Raw genomic sequence first — 13,655 nt, forward strand, 5'->3', positions numbered from 1 at the left:
GTGTCTACTGCCCCAGTGGCTCTACTGGTCCCGGTCCCTAACCCTGCTCCAGTCCCCCCGGTTCCAACTCCAGTCCCAGAGGAGGTCCTGAACTTTCAGATCTTCACTCCTCCTCCCTTGATGGAAGGAGAGGAGGAACTTGAGTGGGACGCCTCGGGGACCTCCCTAATGACTCCTTTTCCCTTGCCCCAGGGAGGTCGACCCCGGTCAGAACCCCGCATGTCTGTGTCCCGGAAGGGGAGAGGACACAGGCGCAAGGCTAGGGTCCCACCTGCCCTGCCACCTGGCTCGCCCTCGCTCACCTTGGCCGGAGCTCGGGGGGCGCCTGCATGTCCTGGGGCTCCGGGTCGGCGGTCACATGCAGGTCCCCCTCCAACGCCTCGTTGTCCTGCCTCGTTCCAGACTCCGACACCTCACTGGTTGCCTGCGGGTTCCCCTGCTGCGGCTCCTCCGTCGCCTGTGGGTCCCTCCACTCTGGTGCATCAGGGGACATCACCTTGGCCGGCTATGGCTATGCCGTTGCCTGCTGTGGCTCCCTCTTTGCCTTTGCCGGTGTCCCCTCCGGCTCCCTTGTCGCCTCCCCTACTGCCCCCTCTGGCTCACTTCTCATCCCTTTCGCCTGTCCCAAACCCTACCTCCTCAGCCCCTCTGGGCTCCCCTCCTGCTCCAGGCTCCCGGTCGTCTGCGGCCCCTCCGGCTGCAGCCTGTTGCCCGCTGTGGCTTCCTTGGGCTCCCCGTTCTCCCTCAGCCATTCCCGTCTGGCCTCCCGTCTCTGTTCCTCCTGTGTTTGTTCCTCGTCCCTTTGTTCCTCCTGCCTCTGCTCCTCGTCCCTCTGTGCCTCCCACGTTCACTCCCGGCCCATTTGTTCCACCTGTCTCTGTTCCCTCTGTGTCACCTCCTTTTCTGGTCTGTCTGTCGGCGTTCCCTGTTTTGTGTCAGGTCCTGTCCTACTTCTGTCCCTGTGCCTGTTGTGTGTGTCCGTCCTGTTCCTGGTCCCTTGTTAATGTTTTGCTCTTGTGTTCCAGGTCCTGTGCCCCGGTCTCGTCCTGTCCGCCACTCCCCTTGCGGCACGCCCGGAGTGCGTACCTTGGGGTGGCGGGCGGGGGTTCTGTCATGACCTGCGTGTCCAGGCCTCGTGTGTGCCACGCCCCCTTGATCATCCACGTGTGCCCAGCTGTTTCCTGTTCTTTTTGACTTGTCTTGTGTATATCAGTCTGCATCTGAGTCAGTTCCCCAGGTCTGTCATTAATGTTGCTTCGCCGCTATCTGCCCTGCCTTCCCCGTACCCTAAATAAAAAGCCTGTATCTTGCACTTACTCGCTACCTGTCTATCCATCTACCCAGCGATCGTTACAGAATGACAGACCTCGAAGGAGAAGCACTTCCACGGACTGAGGATACATTTATTTCAGTTATACATGGTTCAGTAGGAAGTTATTCTCTGGTAAGTAATAGTTAATTTGGTTACCTTAAAAATTTTATGTTAAAGGTTTTTATTTCTAACCCTATCAGATAATTAAAGAAATTGTAAATGTTTTATTGTACTCGGCACTTTATTGTATTAACTATATGTTAATTATATCAACTAAAAGTTAAATATGCTATATAAATATACTTGGCAGGGAGTAAGAGACGGGGTCATAGTGAGTTAGATAATTATGGAGCCAGCTCAGTGTTTTGTTTGCAATATGGTTGCCCTTATGGATGTTTGCATCCAGTTGGACTTCATCTGCAACCAATGTAAGTTAGTGCAGTGATTTTCAACCACTGTGCTGCAGCACACTAGTATGCCATGAAAGATTGTAAGGTGTACCGTAGGAAATTATTCAATTTCACTTAATTGGTCTAAAAAAATAAAATTTAATTATTATTTGCAAATAACACTGCACGACAATTTTTTGAAAAGTTTTGCTTCCTGGAAAGTTTTTGCTGATTGAGACAAGTACCTTTTGGGTATGCACAAATATAATTTTGGTTTTGCTGCATCACATAGGAATATGAGAAATAGACAGTTAACTCTTTACCAGCAATAATGTATTTAATCATGTTTATCTTTCTCATACACTGTTAAATTCAACATAATTAGAAGTGTTTTGCTCTTGATTTTCATTTGTATTCATTGTCAGGTACATCACATTGCAGTGTTAAACAGTAGTCAGCAGAAATATTCCTATCTGGTGACATCAAATGCCATTCCAACATTCTCGAACCCAACAATTTGGCTTTTGCTTTTGACACACCCAAATCTCTGACCAGATTGTTTAATTCTGAATGTGTTATGAGATGTGGATCACCGGATGAGCACGGTTTAAAATCCGGATCAATGTCCCTGCCAGTTCCCTGCATTGCAGTTTCTTCATCTGGCTCATCTAAGGTACATTCCTCTGGTGGTTTCAGAATTGGAAGACTGTAGTCATGTGGCACGGGTCTCATTGCTGAAGGCAGGTTAGATCCAACCTGCCGTCCACAGCTTAAGTGATCGGTGAGAGTGGCAGGACGACAGCACCCCCTTTCACCTTTAATCTCAAATGAGTATGAATCTCCAGATTTCCCATTCACCTTAGAAAAGGGAATTTAACTATGCAAAAGACTGGCTAAAGAGGAACATCTTAAGCCTTAACTTAAAAGTAGAGATTGTGTCTGAGTTCCGAACACTAATAGGAAGTTTATTCCATAGCTGTGGTGCTTTATGAGAAAATGCTCTTCCCCCAAAAGTAATGTAATTCTGGGTATGGATCGAAGACCTGCATCTTGAGATCTAAGTGTACGATTCGGAATGTAGTTTCAAATGAGGTCACTCACATACTGCGGTGCAAGACCATTTACAGCTTTATAGGTTAAGAGCAGTATTTTGTAGTCAACACGAAATATAACTGGCAGCCAGTGCAATGAAGATAAAATTGGGGTAATATGATCATATTTTTTAGTTTTAGTGAGGACTCTGGCTGCTGCATTCTGGACTAGCTGGAATTTATTTAACAACCTCTTTGGACAGCCGGAGAATAAGACATTACAGTAATTGAGCCTGGAGGTAATAAACGCTTGAACCAATTTCTCTGCATCTTGAAAGGAGAGCGAGTTTCTTAACTTGGCAATATTGCACAGGTGAAAGTAGGCGGTACAGCTAATGTTAGAAGCATGTACATCAAACAAAAGATCAGAGTCTAGAATAACACCAAGGTTTTTAACAACAGTACTTGGTGTAATAGGTAGTCCATCCAGATTGACTGTGATGTCCGATAGTTTACTTCTGGTGGCAAAGTTGTCTGACATCCACTTTTTGATATGTATAAAACATTCTTCCATTCTCTGAAGTTGCTGTCTATCTTCTGCTTTGGCCAATATATATAATTGCGTATCATCTGCAAAGCAATGAAAGCTAATTCCATGCTTGCGAATAACTAAGCCTAAGGGTAACTTGTATAGTGAAAATAGTAGGGGAGCTAGAACTGAACTTTGTGGCACTCCGTATCTGACCTTGACATGTTCTGAGGAATCCCTATTTAGATTCACATACTGATAGTGGTCTGACAGGTAAGATTTAAACCAAGAGAGTGCCACTCCCCTTATGCCTACAGTATGTTCAAGCCTATGTAGAAGAATGACATGGTCTATAGTATCAAAAGCAGCACTAAGGTCAAGAAGCACTAGGAGCGAGGCACAGCCTTGGTCAGCAGACTACCTTCCGTAGAGCAGTCTCTGTGCTATGGTTAGCTCTAAACCCAGACTAAAATCTATCATAAATCTGGTTCTCCTGCAGAAATGATGTTAGTTGACTAACTACAACTCGCCCTATTAGTTTATAGATAAATGGTAGATTAGAGATTGGTCTATACTGTAGATTGTCATTTCCAAGGGATCCAAGTTTGGCTTCTTCAATTGAGGTTTAATTACTGCTAATTTAAAAGATTTTGGTAGATGGCCGATGCTGATTGAGGAGTTAACTATTGCTAGTAGCAGTTCAATCAATGCCGGAAGCATCTCTTTGAATAATTTTGTTGGTACAGGGTCTGGCAAACAAGTAGATGAATTTGAAGATAAAATTAAGGACATCAGTTCTGACTGGTTAACCCTGGTAAATGCTTCAAATAGGGTGATTTCAGCATTAGCACATGCCGTGTCAAGGCCAGAGAATGAAGTTATTGGAGTATTCAAAATGTTATGACTAATTGAGCATATTTTTGGTCAAAAAATTTCATAAAGTCGTCATTTAAATTAGTTGTGATAGATACTCTGATTTAGCGGCACTAAGAGCCTTTTTGTAGCTACCCATAGCCTTTTTCCATGCAGACAGACAGTACATGTTGCACAACAAATGTGAGGCACCCATTACTTGTCTTGATATGCTTTCTTCACAAGAGCAGTCAGACGAGACGCAGGAGCGTAACTACTCACTTTTTAGGTGGTATACAACAACAATTTCGATGCCCCCCCCACCCCAAAAAAAAAGGTATAAAAAACATGCCCATTTTATAGTTCACTTACTGAAGTTTATTTAAACAGATTTCACATTTTTTACTATAATAAAGGAAAAAAGTAAGGAAGTGGAGTGTTTCCATCATAATTCATACCTGTTGCTGTCTTTCACCCACATCAACATTTTTTGACGCATCCTCGCACACATTCTTTTCTTTTTTTCTCTGTCTTAAGCATCTGATAACTTTTTTGCTCTCTCCATCCTACCGAAAATAGATGCCCCACTACGTCAATGAGCAACAGGCTACTACCACTCTGGCTATTAGATAGATGCTCAGCAGCGCCCCCTTCTCCTCCCTCCGCTGGGGTGAACAAACGCTGAGGAAAGTAAAGGAGACAGTGCCCATCGCTGCAATGTCACTGGTCATAACATCTACTGCCAGTGGCCAATCCTTACGTTTCTTAAATATTTTAAATAGCACAGTCATGAGTTAAATGCACAAGAACAGTTTTAAAACATAGATATGACATATTTTATGATATTATATTTGTTTTGTCTGGCCCTTGTTTTGGCAGCTCCCCCCCCGGCGGCGTGCCCATATGTAACACATATACTGCATACTCCATTTTTGAGCCACTGGTGAGACGCAAGCATATATTCACAACAAATATAGCAGAATGTATTGTGGCTGTTAAGATATTGACGAGACATACCAACCGACACCAATTGTCCTGCAACTGTCTATAGCATCTACCTTACTTTTTACATTGCTACTGAAGCAATGCTATATTCTGAAACAATACATACTGGTATGATCCCCAGTCTAGGGTTGAAGATCGACAGGAAGGTAAGGGAGAAGGAGAGGGGAAGACAAGACAACCAAGGAATGGGAAAAGGGAACACGGGAAACAAAGGGATAGTTTTTTTTATTTTATTATATTTATTCACAGACACAACAAACAAACAAATTTATTTTTGTATACCGCATTATCACAACACTACATCGTCTCAAAGCGCTTTACAGCATCCACACCCAAAGCCCCCAGTGAGTAAGCCAAAGGTGACAGTGGCAAGGAAAAACTCCCAATAAGGAAGAAATCATTGGGAGGGGCCAGACTCAAAGAGGGAGCCCATCCTCCAGGGGCGGGCAGGGATAGTCAAATAGGAGAGATAGCTAAGTTCCAAGTCACACTATTAAAATCATAAGATTTGAGACAGGGAGGTGATGACAAGCCGGTGCCGACTCTCCTTTCAATCACCAGACAATCAAAAGTAAGGCAGCGGGTCATACATAGAAGATGACACAGGCAGAATGGCGAGCTGGATGCAAGGACGTCATGGGTAGAGGCAACGTCACATGTAGTAGGGTGTGCTGAATATCTTGATAGATTGCGGTCTCCAGGCAGCACACCCCAGGAGGGTTAGGGGAAATAAAATGTGCAATTAGTCAAAGCAGAGGAGACTATAGGCAGCGCTAACAGTTAGGTGAATGCAATATGAAGTGCAAAATGCAGGTCCCGGCAGTTAAGATTATGACAGCATAAGTTGAGTTTGAGTTTTATTCAAAGGATCCCCATTAGCTACAGCCATGCTGCAGCTATTCTTCCTGGGGTCCTGAAAAAAAAATCATTAAACATACAACAAATAATTAAAAAAGATAAATACATATACACATATACACCCACATATACACATGTATATACACAAATCAACGTACAAATATACCCTCATACGGGCATGAAATATACACATATAAAAACGCATTTATACACATACACCCATAAATAATCCCCCAAAAATATACCTACACATTGCAAATACACACATTCTCACACATATATAAATGAATATAAGCAGTCAGATATATTATTTTGATAGATGCTTTTTTACATATACTTTAAACTTATTTACATTGTTAGTAAGTATGATATGCTTTGGCAATTTATTCCATTCCTTCATACCTCTGAACATAACAGTGTTTTTTATGGCATTTGTTCTTGCTATGGGTAAGGTGAAGTTGCCTTTAGTTGCATGTCTGGTACTGTACTGATGATTGTCTACACTAAAAGAAAGATGCTTAAACAAAACAGAAGGCAATTTTGAGATGAAAATGTTTCTTATGAAGATTAACAGTGAATACAACAGTCTGTCTTCAACCAACAACCAATTAAGATCTTTGTGCATTAATATAATATTTCTCCTATAGCTGCACCTAAGTGCTACACGAGCAGCTCTATTCTGTATAAGTTTTATTTATTTATTTATTTATTTATTTATTTATTCATATATTCACCAGTAGCATTTGCCCAAACTGCAGGGCAATAGTCTATCATGTAGGTATATCAATAGGTATATCAATAGTAGTGCTTTCATAGCATAATTCATAATATTTGAAGTTAAAAAATATGCATGTCTTTTCATAATAGATATACCTCTTCCCATTTTTGCAATAATATTACTAATATGTATTTTCCACGATAATCTAGAGTCAACTATTACACCCAGCAGTTTGGTCTCATGCACCTGTTTAATATTTACGTTATTAATTTGAATATTAATTACAGGATTTTGATTAATGTTATAGTTTGAACCTAAAATCATGCAGTTTGTTTTTACTGGGTTTAATGCCAATTTATTTAATTTAATCCAATCTACTACATATTGTAATTCTAAATTTAAAACAGATTCTAATTCCATTTGTGTACTTGCTGATGTATATATAGTTGAATCATCAGCATACATGACAATGTTAGCCTTATGTAAAATGTACGGTAAATCATTCGTAAAAATATTAAATAATAGTGGACCCAGACAACTGCCTTGGGGGACTCCACATGTAGTATTTCTGATACCTGAGAAGCTGCCATTAAAAAACACTGTCTGTGTTCTGTTAGACAGATAACTGTACATCCATGTAATTGCTGACTGCTCAAAACCATAACAAGATAACTTTGCTAATAACAGTTCGTGATCTATGATGTCAAAGGCAGCAGAAAAATCTAAAAATACAGCACCAATAATATTTTTCTTTTCAATCTCTTTAAGCCAGTCATCAGACATATGAGTCAGTGCAGTGGCAGTAGAGTGACTTTTTCTATATGCATGCTGAAACTCTGTTAATAAATCGTTTATATAAAAATAGCTATTAATTTGATCATATACTATAGATTCCATTATTTTAGATAATACAGGTAATATACTTATCGGACGACTGTTGGGACCAGAAAAAGGCAGTTTTTTATCTTTGGGTAGAGGAATTATTTTAGCCTGCTTCCATGCATGTGGATAGGTACAGCAAATAAAACTAAGGTTAATTATATGGGTTAAAACAGGGGCAATAGAGTCAGCAGCTAGTTTAAGAAGCCTGCTGTCAAGACCGTCAACACCCGGTGGTTTGTTTTTACAGGATTTTAAAAGATTCTTTACTTGATCTACATTCACACTTTCTAATTTGAACCTTGAATCCTTATTTTTCATCAGTTCATTTCTTATTAATAGGTGAGATATGTCATTACTTAGATTAGGCATATTTTCTCTTAGTTTGTCTACTTTTCTTATAAAATAATCATTAAGATAATTTGCAATATCTATTGGCTTAGTTATAAATTTATCCCCTGTTTCCAGAAAAGATGGAATTATTTTATTTTTCTTACCAGTCAATTGATTTAAAACATTCCATAACTTCCTACTATCATTACCTATGTTTTTAACATGATTATCAAAATAGATTTTCTTCTTCTTTTTATTAAGTTTAGTAACAGAATTTCTCATTTTACGATATAGGTCCCAGTCATATTTATTTCCTGTTGTAACTGCTGTTCTTTTCATTTGACCTCTTCTTTTCATAGAATTTTTCAGTTCATCATCCAAACAAGGTGTGACGTTGTTCCTGACAGTAAACTTCTTTAAAGGCGCATGTTTCTCAATCAATGACAAGAATAAATTGTTAAATTTAAAGAGGGCAATTTCTAGATTACTAGTTGCCAACACATCAGACCAGCATATAGCTTGAACATCTTCAATAAACTTGTCATTTTTAAACAATTTATAAGATCTTTTAAATAGGACTGCAGTTCCAGATCCACTCAACTTGGTTGTTAACACAGAAATGATCAGATTATGATCACTGCAACCAGTAGGAATAGACAGTACCTTTTTACACAGTTCAGGACGGTTTGTGAAAATATGATCTATACAGGTAGATGTTCTGGAGCCATCGCACTTAAAACATATTCTTGTAGGTTTATTTATAAGTTGGGTAAGTCCACATGCATTTGCGGTAATTAACAGTTTTTTTTTCAAGTGGCAGTCTTTAGAAAACCAGTCAATGTTTAAGTCACCCATAAAATAAATATCCTGACTTACATTAGTATTTATATCCAACATTTTACAAATAGTATCTAGATATTCACAATTGGCACTTGGTGACCGGTAACAGCAGCACAATAGTATCGACTTTCGGTGAGGTAGATGCATTTGCAATCATAATATTTCGATATTAAAACTCATTAAATCAGTTCTTATTTTTACTGGCAAATGGTTCTGAATATAAAAAGCTACTCCCCCACCAAAACCATTTCTATCATTTCTGTATATGTTGTAACCTTCAATAAATAGTTCTGTGTCATCAAAGGAAGAGTCCAAATGAGTCTCCGAGACAGCAAGAATGTGTATTTTATAATCATTTAACAGTTCAGCAACATCATTGATTTTATTCCTGAGACTGTTTATATTAATATGTGCTAGTCTTAAGCCTTTTCTTGGTAATGAATACATGAGTTTTGTGTGCTGTCATACCTTCAGAGTTGCGAAAAGATTACTTAGGGGTGCTAGTGCGGGAATGGATGATGAGTTTGTCGTGTCTGAGGTAGGCAATGTCTCCTTTATCCCGTGCTTCTTTTAACTTTGGCATCAATTCCTTTCTTTTTAACCGCACAGCATCAGTGTAATCGTCATTAATGAAAATTTTTGTGCCCTTGAGGTTCTTTGCTCTTTGCATAACAGCAGCTTTGTCCTTAAAGTTCAGAAATTTAACAATAATAGATCTGGGTCTGTTTCTAGCAGCTTCAGGTTTTCCTATTCGGTGTGCACCCTCCATCTCCATGTCTCCTTGTAATCGTAGTTTTTGTCTAAAAATGTCCTTCACCTTTTCTTCAGAGTCTACCCAGGATTCCCCAGTGGATTCAGGAACTCCATCAATCACAATATTATTTCTCCTTAATTGACCTTCAAGATATTCTTGTTTGTCACACATGACTTGCAAACTCTCACAGATTTTCACTATATCAGTTTCTGTGATTTTTTCATGCTCAGACTGTTTAGCCTGAGTGACTTTAAGTTCATCTACGTCCTTCTGTGTATATTGTAAACTTGCTTTTAGCTCTTGTAATTCTTTGGAAACATTATCCATTCTGGTGTTCAATGAGTCCATAATAATTTTAACAAAGTCCTTGAACATTTCCTGTTGTTGCTGTAACAGAGCCATGAACATATCTTTTTGCTGTTGTAACAATTCATTTACCTGAGTGATGGTTGCATATTCCTCCTCTGTGTTCCTCAACTTTGGAGGAGCCATGTTCTGCTAACCCTAGAAGCTGGAAGCCTGGAACCGGACTGGTGGTAGTGGCTGGAAAGCCTGAAACCGGCCTGGTGGTAGTGGCTGGAAAGCCTGAAACCGGCCTGATGGTAGTGGCTAGAAGCCTAGAGCCGGCCTGGTGGTGGTGGCTGAAAAAAGCCTAGAGCCGGCCTGGTGGTGGTGGCTGGAAAAAGCCTAGCCGGCCTGGTGGTAGTGGCTGGAAAGCCTGGAGCTGGCTAGGTAAAGGAAGATGGCTCCACTACCACCTACAGGCCCAATCTCAATCCACTGAAAATCACCTTTCAGATTCACAATCCACTGCTTCAAACCACCCAAATAACTACACATCAATGATAAAAACTGTTCAAAAAGTCCCTATTTGGAGGATCTTTGGAGGTGAAGAAAATAACCAAAAGCAAAGGTTAGCACAAGAGGAGAGCTGACCTTGAGGACACCTGCTGAGACACCTGTAACATGTAACTAGTTACAACTGAATAAGTACTGTAAAAGGGAGAGGCAAGTGGGAATGCAGGCATGGGGAGTCCCTGAAATGTCAGCACTCCAATTCCACAAAGGATTGTGAAGCTAGAGTGACAGCCCTGACAGTTCAGTTCATCCAAAGCCAATGGCACCGATCCCCACCCAGCTCTACACCTCACACTATAGGTCTGACTGGGAGTGAGGAGTTAGCTAGAGCTAGAACTAGTGTCCCTATAAGCTAAACTAAACAGGTGTATTTTTAGTCTAGACTTGAATACTGAGAGTGAGCCTGAAACCCGCACATCGGAAGGAAGATCATTCCACAGCTGAGGAGCTCTATAGGAGAAAGCTCTGCAGCCTGCCGTAGCTCTATCTTCCCAAGGTACTAACAGATATCTTGCGCCCTGAGAACGAAGTAAGTGCGGAGGGTTGTATGAGGTCAGCAGGTCACTAAGAACATAAGAACATAAGAACTATACAAACGAGAGGAGGCCATTCGGCCCATCAAGCTCGCTTGGGGAGAAATAAACTAATAGCTCAGAGTCGTTAAAATCTTATATAGCTCTGATTTAAAGGAACCCAAGGATTCAGCTTGCACTACATTATCAGGAAGGCTATTCCATACTCTGACTACACGCTGTGTAAAGAAGTGCTTCCTTAAATCCAGCTTGAAATGTTCTCCCGCTAATTTCCACCTATGGCCACGAGTTCGTGTATTTAAACTAATGCTGAAGTAACTATTTGGTTGAACACCATCCAAACCTGTTAGAATCTTATATACCTGGATCATGTCCCCCCTCAGTCTCCTTTGCTTGAGACTGAACAGATTTAAAGGTATTCTGATACATGACCATTCAGTGCTTTATAGGTTAACAGCAGTAGTTTATAGTCAATCCGAGACTTAACTGGTAGCCAATGAAGGGAGGATAAGACCAGTGTAATGCAATCAATTTTTTTAGTGTTTGTGAGTCTGGCTGCTGCGTTCTGTACCAGCTGAAGTTTATGTAAGGATCCAGACGGGCAACCAGAAAGGAGGGCATTACAGTAGGCCAGTCTGGAAGTTACAAAGGGATGTATTAATTTTTCTGTGCTATGGTTTGGTCTAAAGCCAGACTAATATAATTCATTAGTGTTATTTTTCTGTAGAAAAGAAAACAACTGGCGTACAACATTTTCCATGATCTTTGAAATGAAAGGAAGATTTGAGATAGGTCTATATTTTCCTAAAACACTAGGTTCAAGATTTGATTTCTTTAAGACAGGTATAATAACAGCCATTTTAAAAGGTTTTGGAACATATCCAAGCCTAAGAGAAGAGTTTAACACATTTAACAGGGCAGTGCTAATCTGTGGGGCAAATTCCTTGAAGAATTTTGTAGGAATTGGGTCTACGAGGCTAGTAGAGGATTTACAGGAGAAAATTAAGCTCAAAAGTTCTGAGTGTTTTATAGGAATGAAAGATTCAAAGGTCTCATTATTGGTAGGCATAAGACTAGCAGAAGGCTGGCAGCCGTAAGTAGCTAAGGATGTGCACTGGATGATCTGTCTAATCTTAGTTATTTTACCATAAAAAAATGTAACTAAGTCATCACTCTTAAGAGCTTGCAGGATTTGCGAGTTTAATGAAGAATTCTGTGTTATCCTAACCACGGATTCAAATAGGAATTTAGGATTAGTTTTGTCCACGTCTATTAATCTGGAGAGATACACAGACCTAACAGTCACTAGTGCTTGTCTGTATTTAGAGAGGCTCTCTTTCCAGGCAGATTTTAAAACTTCTAGTTTAGTTGAGCGCCATTTGTGCTCTAGCTTGTGCGATGTCTGTTTGAGTTCACGTGTACGATCAGAGTACCAGGGGGATGGTTTATTATCACTATGCTTTATCCTCTTAAGTGGAGCTACAAGATCTAGAGTGCTGCGAAAGGATTTTTACATGTTTGCAGTTGCCTGTTCAAGTTCATTTACAAATGATGCTTCAGGTGTAAGGCTGAAGGACTGTGGAAGTTGTTTCATAAATGTTGTTGTAGTTAGTGCGGTATGAGTAGGCCTGACTACATTCTGACAGAGTCAAGAATAGCTGCAAACGCTATTTTTAAAGGATCACTATCTTTCTCCATGTGAATGTTAAAATCACGAACAATAACAGCTTTGTCAGTACTGATTACCAGATTTGTTAAAAAAACAGCAAACTCCTTAAGAAAATTACTGTACGGCCCAGGCGGTCTATACACAGTAATGGTCAGCAAAGCGAAGGACAAGAGTTTCAAATGTGCTGAAGCTCAACCTACATTTCTCGCTCCTAGGTTGGACTAAAAAAAATTCAGCAACACCACCACCTGTGCGATTTGGTTGAGGGTTATGCTTATAACTGTATTCCGCTGGAGTAGATTAATTTAGTGCCATGAATTAATTCGGTTTAAGCCAGGTCTCAGTAAGGCATAGGGCACTAAGACTAAAATCGGTAATTATTTCAGTTATTAATAGTGCTTTATGAGCCAGTGATCTTACATTGAGAAGTCCAAGTTTAAGTTTGAGCTTTGCATCACAAGTGTTTTCTAGTAACGGATTAATTGTAATTTTTATTATGTTATTATGGCACACACTACGGAGGAATAGCCTTCCATGATTACGAATGCGGGGAACAGACAAAGTCTGAATAATTGAGCCCTAGGTGACGACTCTAAGCGACTAGCAAGTAGTCGGTTATGCCGGTTTGCCTGACACCTGGACTTGGCTCTAGTTAGTCAGTGATTTGCCTCGAGGGTATGAGCTATGCTTTTGGACAGGAGGTTGGCACCAGCCTGTAAGGGATGAATACTATCCCTCTTCAAAAGCCCAGGCCTACCCCAGAATGTCCAACCGTTGTCAATATAACCCACACCATTTATTGGGCACCATTCCAACAGCCAGCGATGTAGCGATGATAATTTGCTATACATTTCATCGCCACGCAAGGATGGGGCCAGAGCACGTTACTGAAACACGCGTCTTCCTCGCAAAGTTACATACCTCTTTAAAATTTGCCTTAGTGATCTCCGATTGCCTCAATCAGACATCATTAGTGCCGACGTGGATACTAATCTGAGAGTATTTACTTTTACTTTTAGTATTTACGTTTACTGTTAGCCAGCACTTTTAAATTTGCTGAGATGTCGGTCGCTCTGGCACCAGGGAGACAATTTA

This window comes from Brienomyrus brachyistius, chromosome 14 (assembly GCF_023856365.1).
Source record: "Brienomyrus brachyistius isolate T26 chromosome 14, BBRACH_0.4, whole genome shotgun sequence".
NCBI classification, from domain to species: domain Eukaryota; kingdom Metazoa; phylum Chordata; class Actinopteri; order Osteoglossiformes; family Mormyridae; genus Brienomyrus; species Brienomyrus brachyistius.